A 12,747-nucleotide genomic window follows, 5' to 3' on the forward strand; every position below is an offset into this window, starting at 1 on the left:
TTTTTTTTTTTTTTTTGGCCAAGACACTGGAACATTAAAGACCAACACTGAGTGTTGGTAGAGGTGTAGGAAATGTACAATGTAGTAAGTTGATGACGGTAAAAATTTCTACCACACTCTCAGAGAGTACTTTTACAGTTTGCACCAAAATTTTAGAAATCAGTATTTCATGCTTGGGCATACTTATTATAATATTATTTACTGTAAATGGAAATGTTGTAAATCCCCCCCAAAAGATTTGGAGCTAAACCCACTATGATACGTTCATGAAACAGAATGCAGCATAGCTCTTCAAAATAATGTTGCAAATTAGTTCTCACTGATATTGCAAGATCTTCCCACATGTTAAGGGGAGAAAAGTTCCTGAACAAGTGACTAACCAGCCCATGCGGTATAATCCTATTTGGGCACAAGGTATATATCATTTAGAAGCATAAGAGTCTTTTGAAAGATTTCACCTAAAACCCTAAGCTCTGATTATAGGTTTAAATAACTGGTGAACTTTGCAGCAATTTTGATATTTGTCTTCAGCTTTTTTTTCCTTAACTGTGAGAATGCATGATCATAAGACATACATACATAGAACAGAGGAAAGACAAAGCATCTTTGACACTTTCCTCATCATGGTGACAAAATAACTTAAAAGAGAGGCTTATTTTAGTTTACAGTTTCAGAAGGTTCAGTCCACGGTTGGCAGGCTGAAACACAGAAAGCGCATGGTGGAAGGGCAGGCCATGGAGGAAAAACACTGTCATGGCAGCCAGAATGCAGAGAGTGAAGGGAGGAGCCAGGAAGGAAGATAGGTCCTTTGAGGTCATGTCCCCAGTGATGTGCCCCTACTTCATAACAGCAAATCAGCTATGAACTCATCAGTGGGCTAACCCACTGATGCATTCAGAACTCCCATGACCCAATCACCTTCCAAAGACATGAGTGTTTTGGGGAACACTCCAGGTCTAAACCATCACAGGAAGAAAGAAATACTCTTCACTGAAGATCTGCTGCATTCTCAGTCCTGAACTATGCTATGAACAGAGCCAAGAAAGGCATTTTGTGGCTCTGGGAGCTGAGTTCAGAAGAGACAGTAGTGAAGTTACAAGTATGCAATGGGGTGAGTGGAAAGACAGACGGAGGGGCTTATATGGAAGCCAGCAGGGACTGCTCCATCACCCCCATCTTGGCTCTGTCTCTCCTGGCTGGAAGGCTCTGGCTTTACAACTTCTTTCTTTTAGTCTCAGTTTTCTTAGGCGATAAATGAAAAAACCTGGCTTGGCATGATCTCTTTGATCTCTAAGAGTCTTCAGGCTTTACAATTCTTCCACATTTTCAAATCTCTGCGTATGAAGCAGCTACACATTTCCGAAGCATGTATCCAACCACTTCCAGCAAACTTCTCGGCCACCCTTAGTCCACTGGTCCATTACCTTGAAAGTAAAACTATAGACACCCCCTCTAGCCCAATTCCTCTGGTTTTTCAGAGAGGGATGGGGAGATAGACAAATATGATCTATTGGATAAAAATGAAAAATTCTGGGAAAAACTACCCAAGTTCCCTTCTTGTTCAAAGTTCACTGGAAGCAGTTATATGTTGCTGTAAGTGTGTGAGTTCACTGGCTGAGACCCAGACCAGGGAGGTGAAGTTTGTACTAATAAGGTTTTATTAAATCTATGAGATAATTGCAAGACCCAGGATGTTTTGAACCTAATGGGACATCAGAGCAGTTGAACTCCCAAACAGCTGTCATTCATTTTGGGGTAAAATTTGTGAATTAATCCCTTGATGTCTTTTTCTTCACTGTTTCCTTTGGACTGGAGAAAGTGTGCCTCAGCTAAAGGTTAAACTTTTGCAACTATTCAGGAGGCAAATGTCTTCAAAGCTCTGTGTGGAAAATATTCTTTTAATTCAGATTTGGTGAGAGTTGCCAGGGTAGCAAATTAAAGATTTATTGTCTGGGAATTTTTGGATCACAAGCTAACATAGGTCTGGTTGCTTTATTCTAAAATGTTTGGAGGTATTCCAGCCACTGAGCTTTCTACTTGGGCCAGGTATTGGAGGCAAAGCCAATGCATTGATTGATTAATCAAAGCCATCCATGTTGTGAATTTTGTTTCTGTGACAGATAGTCGTACAAAGAAGACGTTGGAGTGACTATTTTACTTGCCACATTATTGCATGTTGGCAATGTTTTTATGTCATGATAACCATACAAAGGTACCCTGTAGTTAGGCAGATACAATTTGGAGGATCAATACAATTGTGCGAGGGTATTAACTCAGCAAGTCAATGACAAATCCAAGATCACAAAAAAAAACAAGGGTGGAGTTCTGTTGTCTCTACCTCATTGTTGCTCAACCTAGATCAAGTGTAATCAAGTGAATAGATATTTTAAACTTCAGAAACTTCAGGACAAATGGATTGTTATGGATCTGATCTCCCCAAAGGCACCAAAATGGATGCACTTTTACTCAGTTTTGAAATTAATTTCAAGTCCAGGGAGCGGAATACATAATGTCTGTAATAATTTCAGAGTGAATCCCAGGGAAATTAAACATTAAATCTGGCTGAGATTTCACATTATAGGAATTATCGAATGTGCGCCATTAGCAAACATCATTCAGCAACCTACTGTATCCGAAGCTGCGAAGTTTACACAAATACTCCAGTGTAACATTTCACTTATTAGGAGGCGTGACCAAACAATCAAATTACCAAGAATAAAATGGGAGTTCAGAACAGTCTGGCATTGTAAATACAACTACTCTCAGCGCTGTTCCAGGCGTTGTTCTCTTTTGGGTACCTTTGGATCCAAAAGCCCAGGGAAGGGCGTAGAAAGCACGTTTAAGGCCCTCATTCAGTAGAAATAAAGATTGTTGTTTTAAAGCAGTGTTTCCCTCCTTGTCACCCATTGCCACTACTTTCGGCTCTCAAGGGCTCTCTCATAAGTGCTGTCTCGTCCCCCTCTCCTTCCCTCTATCTCTCCTATGACTGGTTCACCTTCCCTACAAACCTTAATGTGGCACAGAAAAGCCTGGTCTCTCATGTCTTGCTGAATGAGATGAATATTCACTTGTCAGCTGGCTTCTGAGCAGAGATGCTTCACAGAGAGCATGTCCTTGTTTATGCTGACTTGCTGCCTCTTGCTTAGCACAGTTGGGTCTCCGCAGAGGTCGGGATCCTAGTGCATATGGTCTGCCCTCTCTGCCACCCTCGAGTGGCCTGCAATCCACTGGATTCCATTTCCACCCCCAGCATCCTTTTCTGTGAGCCGCAGGGAAGGAGACTGCAAGTTCATTAGTGGTGAATGAATGTTTCTGGCTCGCGTGGTGTTTGTGGGGGTCGGTGATCACTCAGGTTTTCAGTAGATCTTCTTGGCCCCTGGGAGCTAACTGTATGGTTAGTACAAGGCTTCGGATAATTAAAAAATTTCAGGCTCAGACAGAATCTGCTTATTTGTTTACAGCCAGTTTGCTGGGGAGGGGAGCACAGGGCAGGCTTTAGGGGTTAGGTAGAGGGAGTGAGGGCGGTGTCCTGGGACAGCACTTGGGACAGCAGGCTGTTGGTCTCATGAGGGGCCAGGGCATGAGTGTGGACGTGGATGGACCCTAGACATTCACCACTGCTCCTGAAAAAGAGCTCAGAGCCCCTCCAAGCTGTGGCTGGCTAATTCATGAGTCTAAAGAGTGGTTTCCGACTGTGCCAAACATCAGTTCGTGCCGTCTGACAAGGAACTTTTTTGTCATGTCTTTTAATAAATGGCCTTTGCTGAGCGGAATGTTGTGACAGGCAATTGGAACTGTTGCCGAGATCCGGGATGCAAGGCTGATGTGCGAAAAGGCCGGCGGTTGATTTCCAGCTCTTCCCTCTAGGCCGGTCGCTCTCTTTGCACAGTGTGTGAAGGGATCCTTTCCTCTTCTAAAGCCCCTGAGCGTTGAATACACACAGGTACGTTGTAACTGCAGTCTGACAGCAAAATAAAAGTCAGGATGTACAGCGCACTACCTCAGTATATTTTTTCCATGTATGACAACGTGGAGATGGAAACCCTTTTAAACTAAGCAGAGAGCACCCAGGAGCTAAATCCAAAGCACATAAAACAAAAATCCCAATTTAAAAAGTAGAAGGAAATATCACATTCTAGCTACACTGTACATAGCATTAAGATTTTTATTTCCTGCTTTTCCAAGAAAATCTCTCAGAACTTTAACCCCCTGTGACTTACAGAACCAAGAAAAAAAAAAAAACCCTTCATCCCCCCCAACCCAGACTCCCTTTCCTTGCTGCGAACTGAGCGGCGCACCTGGGGTGACACCCTGCCACCCCACCCGCTCACTCATCAGCTGCCAGCATTGCCTTTGTTGGGGCCTGGAATGTTTTCTCAGCTGCTGTCGTTCCTCTCTGGGCCCCAGCAAGAGGAAGCCGTGTCCTATGTTGGGAAAGGGCTCCAGGAAAATAAACTATCTGGGCTGTCTGAGGGGGTGGGATAGTTGGAAATAGTGACACCACTTGGAGATAAAACTCAACAGCATCTTTTCCTTTTTGTTGGACACATGGCAGGGTTAGAGATTGTGACTTGGGTGAATGACAGATTAATCTACTCCTCCTGTCGTACTTCACCTTGAAGGGATTTTCCACATGTGGACACGCTAGCCTCTTGGCTGGAGCTGATCCGGGGCAGAACTCCGGACTCACAAGAGCAACTGAATCAGAAGAAGGGGTGAGGGGCCCAAGTGCCCATCATGTTTTCTAGGAGCGCTTGGTTCTAAGGACAGGATCATTGTTTGCCTCAGTGCAGATATCTTAGTATATATCATTGATGCATTTCCTAGGAGATTTCCTAAGGACAGGGGCTGGCTCAGGAACTCCTTTTTTTCACAAACTTTCTTTTGGGACACAGAGAATTTGAATGGTCAACCTCTGTGTGGGCCTTTCATAAGACTTTAATGGGTCTTATATCAGGTAGCCGACATTTCAGGTTTGGTTAATATTCATCCAATTTTCCCTAATGAGGAGCAAGAGCAAAAGAATCCACCTTATATCCAGGTCAGGATATTACCCTTCAGGTCAAATGAAGGCAAAGGCTTTGTTTGGACCTAAAGCGAAATGTAAGCTTCGTCCATTTGTCCTCCTACTCTGTTTCCTCCCTGGCCTAGTCGAAGTCCCTAGAGCTATAATTATCTTGGCCTCTTGCCATTTATATATTTAATTGGGCCAAGTGACATTAGGGCTTGAGTAGCTCTTTTGTGGAAAGGAATAAAAGCAAGTGCCTTTTCTTTGTAGCTATTCTGCATCCATAACTAAAGATCCTTTTAAAACAAATTTTTGCCAGATGCATTCTTTGCAAGAATTCTTAAATTCAGGTATAGAAGAGTGTAAAATGCATAACATCAGCTGCAGAAGCTATTCCGTGGCTCTGAAGAGCAGCCAGCAGAAGCGGGGTAAGCTCCAAGTGGACATCTGGCCATTTCTTCACTCATAATTTAGACTCAGTTTTCAAATGTGCATGATTCCTGAGCCATTTTATGGATGGAGAAATTCGAGCTATAAAAAACCCATGGTTCGCTTGCTCCCTGCTTCCAGTTGGTCCCACCAAAACTTAAATCTCTGGGGAATAAATGAGAAGGCCAGGAATGACAAATGGCTCATCAAAAGTAATATTTGTGTGCACCATTTGACAGCGTGGAGTTGTCACTGAGAGACAGCTGCCTTTCATCCATGTGACTGATTTTCTTTAAAGCATTGAGTAAAGGAGCCGTGTAGTTGCCTTCAGGCTGAGGCTCTTAAATATGGATGTCTTGATTCTCTCTTCTCCCTCCCCCTGGCTGGAAGTGGGATTCCCCAGTGTCCAGGGAGATGGGAGTAACATGAAACAGAAGAAGCCTGGATCCTGGAGTCACCAGGTGGAAGAAGTGGATGACCAGAAAAAGCTCTCACTGGATTGTTAGCTGAATGAGAAATACTACTGTGTAAAGTCATTAAAAATTCTAGGACAAAAAAAAAAAATTCTAGGACCTATTTGTCATAATATTCAGGGTGACCTTAGTGTACCAAGAAGATGGTATCTGTTTTCTTTTTATGGGTGTCTATTTTTTAATTGCCAATCAATTAATAATTCACTTATGAAAAAAACCCTAAATATTTTATTGTTCTGAACATCCCAAAGCACAAGGTGTTGAATTTCGTAGGAGGCCATTGAGACCTCTGCCTGGTCGAAGATTGAAAGCTTAATCATTTTCAGCTTTTACTGATTTACTTATGTGTTTGTCATAAAAATTGCATATAAAAATTGGCAAATAGATACCTTCTTTGTGGTATGCATCTGTGTTCTAAAATCTGAGCTTACCAGTGTATTTTTTCTCATGCTCATGGTTTATGAAGGTGAATGTTGTGGTTTTTATGTCCACTGTCCAGGTGGACTGGGCAGAGCATGAGGGCACACCACCTGAATCAAGGCATTTGCTTGTGTCTTGAAAAGAATGTTAAAAATTCCAGTTAATCCCTTTCTTTTGTATCTTTCAGGATTTAGCCAGCACTCCTGGCAGAACTACTTAGAGCCATACTCTCATAGGAACTGGCTTTTGTGAAGAACGACCTTGGCTAGGTATAAGACAATAAAAACAATAGTAAAAATCTGTCACGTGGTCTATTAATAGAAATCCATGCAAGGCCACTGATGTGGCTTCGACAATAACTCCAGTTTTCAGAAGCACAGATGTTAAAGTACTCTGTCTCTCCAGATGTGCTTGTGCGGGGTCTGTTGAAATGGAGCAGTATGTAGTCTAAAGCACGCTGGCCTCTCTGAGAACAGAGGGCCACTTATTCCAGTTATCCACCTTGCACAAAGATCAAAACAGAGCTCTTAACGTGTGTTTGGTTTAGATTTAGAGACACACGGCGTTTACTCCCCTCGGCACTTCCTCTCACCTGTAGAGATAAACTGTTATTTTAGTAGAAACCCATATGGTTTCTGTCTCTGTCTTGCCTGTGTTGGTGCAGTATCTGTAGACCACGGCATGGTCACCAGGTCCTGTAAGCACTTCTTGCAGAGTGATGATACTCTGAATTTTATGTTTACTACTTTCTATTCAACTTATGTTACCAGCACCTTAAAATAAACATGCATTCATCAGGACCTATCAGGCGCCAGACTTAGCCTTAAATATTATCAAAATAGATGAAAAGGAAAGCTTCATGAACTCCTGTAACTGCTTGGCATATTAGTCCTTCCTGGGGTGTATATCCCCCTCCCAAACTGAAATATGAAAATATGTTTTTTCAAGAAAGCAAGTCTGATTATTATACAAACTGTTGAGTATTGCGCCTCCCATTTTGGTTCATAAGGGATAATAATTCTAGTATTAGAGATTCTTCTACCACATTGGGATGTGTTTCCCTTTTATGATAGAAAGGGAAGCAGAGTCAACACTTACTCACTTATTTAGTTCAGTTAATAGTACTTATATGGCATATTGACAGCATTAGACATGAATATGGAGATGCATTAAACTTCCAAGAGTACAAAGGATAGACATAATATGTGCCAGCACAGGACTTGTAGGTAGGAAGAGAGAGTATTTTTCAGTGTGGCAAGTAAAAAGGGAGATGCATAGCGTCCTGGCCTCCTAGGGTATCTTTAGCTTTATCTGAAGACCTCTACCTCAAATTAGGAGAACCCAGGAACACTATGAAGTCAATAAGCCAACAAAGTAGAGTTTTTAATGTGTGTGGAGTCACAACTCAAGTACAAAATGTAGGCTAAATAGACTTTCAAACATTAAAGAATCTCAAATTCAGAGAAGAACCTGGCTGGATCTTGGTGCATTTTAGTACTTTTTACTATGTATTATTTTTCTCTCCCTCCCTCCCTCTCTTCCTCCCTCCCTTCCTTCCTTCCTCCCTTCCTGCTTCCTTTCTTCTTTCCTTCTTTTTCTCTTCCTCCCTCTTTTCACATAAAGCAACTATACTTGCAAATATAATGCTGTTTAATAATGATCGTAAAAGTAAAACAAAACAAGTCAAAACAACAAGAGGGAAAAAACAAGAGGAGAGGTAACTTGCAGCTGCTATCTATGATCACTCTAAACTGGACATCACAGATGGTGATTATTTGAGCGTGAAAATTGGGTTGTAAAATGAGTACCTTTAAAAATGTCAAGAGTAAATGCCCTTTTGCAGGTAAACAGGGTCCTGAAAGAATTCCAACAGCTTGCTGCCCAAGGCCCTTCATTCCATGTAAATCGAGCTTAAATGAGAATTTGTCTCTACGAGAGAGTTTTTGATAGTTCCAAGGTAACTTGACTGAGAAGAGGTGACTGTGGGTTCTCGAGTATTTTGGTTTATGTTTGAGATCACAGGCACCAGCTTGTTGGGTTTGTAAGTATGGAGAGCGCGTACATGTTTTGTGGGGCACAAGCACAAGTAAGAGCAGAATAGGACAAAGGGAATCATGCAATTCAATAGCCAAGTTTATCTCTTTACTTCAGTATTTCTAAATGGGATTGAGTAATGTAGAAAACTAGGTAAGAAAATTGGATTCACTCCTCAGCACTCAGCCACTTCCTTTGAAAATGGACACACAACCTGTTTTTGGAGAAGTGAACTTTGTGCATGAACCAGTTTAAGGTTTGCAGGTCCTTTAGCTCCATAAAGACGAAGCAGCTGTAAACAGTGAAATCTCACAGCAAAACACAGGGCCCATTCCAAACCAACTCCTCATTTTCCAGAGCATTCTGTAAAGAATACAGTACAATATGCAGATGTTAAAGAGCACATCATGAAAGAGGGCAGTCGGAAGAAAAATTTCAGTAGCAATCTACAAGAGAAAAAGGAAATTTCTGTCTCACCTAAATGTTCTCTTTGCGAAGTGACAGGGAAAATTGGGGTAAAAAAACTAAAGACTAAGTAATGCCCTTCTCCTTTTCATTAACAATACTATCACGTTAATCATGCAGAGAAGTGTATTTCTTTGAGGCATTTATATATGTGTTTGAAGCATACTTTGAGTGTATCCGCCCTTGGTCTTACCCTCTCTGGGTTCCTTCACTTCCCTAGTAGTTTCCCTTCAACTTTCATGTTGTCCCTCTCCCACTAGACCCCATATATGAGAGAAAATAGGCAGTCTTTGTCTTTCTGAATCTGGCTCATTTTGGTTAACACAATAATCTCCAGTTCCAACAATTTTCCTGTAAATGATGTGTTTTCATTTTCTTTATGGTAGAGTAATGCTCCACTGTGTAATATATCATATTTTCTTCATCCATCCATCCATGCATTTATGGGCATCTAGGTTGCCCGAATAACTTGGCTATGGTGAATAGTGCTGCAGTAAATACAGACCTTCAGGTATCTCTATTTTATGATCACTTTGATTCCTTTGGTACATAGCCAAGTATGGTATAGCTGGGCCAATGTAAGTCTTGGTTTTTTGAGGAACTTCCATTCTGTTTTTCATAGTGGTGGTACTAATTTACATTCCCACCAAGAGTGTATAAGATGCTCTTTTTCCCCACATTCCTGCCAGCATTTATGATTTTTTGTGTTCTTGGTAATAGTCAGTCTGACTAGGATGAGTTGTAATCTCAATGTAGTATTTTTTTTTTTTTTGTAATGGGGCTCGAACTCAGGCCCTTGTGCTTGCAAAGCAGGCAGTGGAACCACTGAGTCAAATCCCTGGCTCAATCTCAATGTAGTTTTGATCTACATTTCCCTGATGGGTAAAGATGTTGAGCATTTTTCCATATGTTTATCAGTCTTTTGTACTTGCTCTTTTGAGAAGTATCTGTTAATTCATTTGCCCATTTGCTGATTGGTTACTTGTTCTTTTGAGAATAGACAGAGGACTCAAAAATAAACTCTTACATTTAGAGCCAAAAATGTACATTGGCAAAAAGATGACCTCTTCAACAAATGGTGCAGGAAAACTGGACATCTATCTGTAGAAGACTGAAACTAGATCTTGCTCTCACACCCTGTACAACAATCAACTCCACATAAATAAAAAACCTAAATTTAACACCTGAAGCTTTTTGCTATCAATCATCAATTATCCATTCATTTTTACTGGACCCAGAAAAGGATTGTGGAAAGAATACTATATGGGCACGCTGGTATTGCAATTGACATTGCTCTTCTTTCTGATTTGTTCAGCCCATTAGAGCTTATTTTATAAGGTTGTGTAGAAAACAAACAAAACACCAATAGAAGGCCAAAAAAACCCCACAACAAAACAAGCAAGCAAAAAAAAAAAAAAAAAAAAAAAAAAAAAAAAAAAAAGGCAAAGACTCAGGGAGATAAAGATAGCCTCACTAATGAGTCCCCAACTGATTAAAAGCAAACACATTTCTATTCCTAGAAAAGTGTAAGTAACATTTGTTGCCACTAACTGTTTAACTCTATCAAAAATAAAGAGTTTCCCTTAAATTTGTTATGGGAGGACAGCAACACTGTGGCTAATTATTTCCCAGATGCCTCTGGCCTGAATATAAAAATGAGCCACTAATAGGAACATACATGTAGGATAGGCCCATCTTTGGGTCCAACTTGACAGATAATTTATCATTATGGGTGTCTTTAAGGGGACACCTTATCATCACCAAACATTGATTCTACCCGTGAGTCAATGGCTAGACTTGTGGGAGTTTCACTGTGTAACTTGCATACCAACACTCCAGCTCTCGTGCAAAGGCCGTCTGTGTGTGAATCTCAGTCCTGCCTGTGTACCTCCAGGGAAAATTCTTGGGTCAGTCATGGCATATTTGCTCCTGACTTGGTGGACTGACAATTCATCTGGGCTCTGTTGGGATGCTTCTTTCTGTTCTACATAGCATCAGCTGGGCTCATTTCTGTGTCTTGGGTCCCCGATAGGGAGGCCCTTCTCTGTACAGTCCCTCTTCATCTAACTGGCCAGCTAGGTCTCTTTACGTGGTGGCTGAAGATTCTCTGGAGCAAGAGTGGGCGAGCTCCAATGTGCAAGCATCTGTCCAGCCTATACTTAGGTATTGTTCACTGTTGTCCCACTGACTAAAGCAATTCACACGACCAAGCTTAAATTTAAGACTTAGAAACAGGCTTCCTCTCCTTAAAAGGTGCGTATGCATGGGACTGTGAACAAATTTGGAATTATAATTGTAAGTGTCTGCCACTCTACGCTAAGGTTCCAGACTGTCACTGCTAACAGGAGGCCATTATAATACTTATTCACAGGGGCTTGGAAAGATGAAATAAAAGAATCCTTGTAAAGTGCTCAGTACCAGGCTTGATGTAAGTAAGGTAGAATTTTATTGTAGCCAATTAAGAAAGAGAAACTGAGAGAAATTGAAAGAGAAACCAAGGAGAGGAAATAGAATGGAGGGAGCGAGCTGGAGATATAGTTTGAAAACTGAGCTAGAGAAGGGTCCTGTGGAGCACATACTGCTGTGGATACCACGAAGGGCTGACGCTTATTTGGAGCAGAGATACCTGTTATCACTGATCTTTGAGGTTCTTTTTAGCTCTTTGACAATTCAGGAACAGTTCCTTTCATACTGGGAAAATAGACTTTTTCCAATTCTAAATTTCAAGATTTTTCTTTTTAGAAAGAGTGCTTGTGCTTGTATGGTATATTTTACACATTTTCTATAAATGGGGTTTTAGAACTTGTGTAATAAAAAAAAGTCTCACTTGAAGAACATGCATTCTCTTTTATTTTAAATTCTTTCAGCATTCTTATGGCATTTTAAGAAAGTTTGCATTTGTTAATAAGTTTTACAGTTTCCAAATTTCCTTTGTAAGCAGAGAGATCAGTTGGTTTTCTCATTGTACCCTGAGAATTCCCTTGACACGAGCCAACTATCCACCCATTCATTCTTCTAGAGATTAGAATGTATTAATTCAACGATGTCTGAAAGTTACTTTTAGACCAAGTGTTTGTCTACATGACAGTACAAGTTAAAACTCTGTTTTTCTTTCTGGTCTGTTGGAAGTTGGATTGTAGAAATTTAAAGTTATCTTTATAAGGATGGAGCTGGAATATTAGCAGTGCAAATTTTGAGAAGATTGTTAAATGAGTAATTAGACATTCTAGGGTGAATTAATTAATGAGCCAGGAAGTTTAAATTTATCCCTCTTACTCCCGGCCAAATTTGTTGAAAGTGAAAACAAACAAACCAAACCAAACCAAACTAAATCAAACCAAACCAAACCAAACAAAACAACCAAAAAACCAAAACCAAAAACCAAAAACCAAAAAACCAAAACCAAAAACCAAAAACCAAAACCCAAAACCAAAACCACTGTGATTGGGGAGATTCAGATCAGATTTTTGTGTGATGAGTTTCCTAAGAACATCAGTCCATGCTTCCTTCCTTCTGCAGCTGAAGAGCTGGAGGAACCCATTTCTTGGTGTGGTTCCAGACCGGCAGATGTGAGATCACTAAGGAGTGCATCCTATCAAACTCTTTTCTGGGGGCCCTGAACTCATCTCATCTCTGGGCTCAGGCCTGGGGCTTTCAGGCTCTGGGACGGTGTCACTGTTTTAGACTGAGCCTCCTCTGCTGTGAGTGCTGAAGTCCGTCCTTCTCACCAGTCCCTGATCATGTTCCTGCCACCTCTTGCTCTGAGATCTTCCTGCAGTGGAAGCTGATTGTGTGTGCGCGCACAACAAGGAAAGGTCCGAAGATGTTTTCTGCAAAGGCCTAGAGAGCAAATATTTGAAGAATTCCCCTAACATGTGCCAACTACTCACCCATCTGCTTTTTTGAGATTAGAAGGTA

Source organism: Fukomys damarensis, unplaced genomic scaffold (genome assembly GCF_012274545.1).
Source record: "Fukomys damarensis isolate Sample0158 unplaced genomic scaffold, DMR_v1.0_HiC HiC_scaffold_30, whole genome shotgun sequence".
NCBI classification, from domain to species: Eukaryota; Metazoa; Chordata; class Mammalia; order Rodentia; family Bathyergidae; genus Fukomys; species Fukomys damarensis.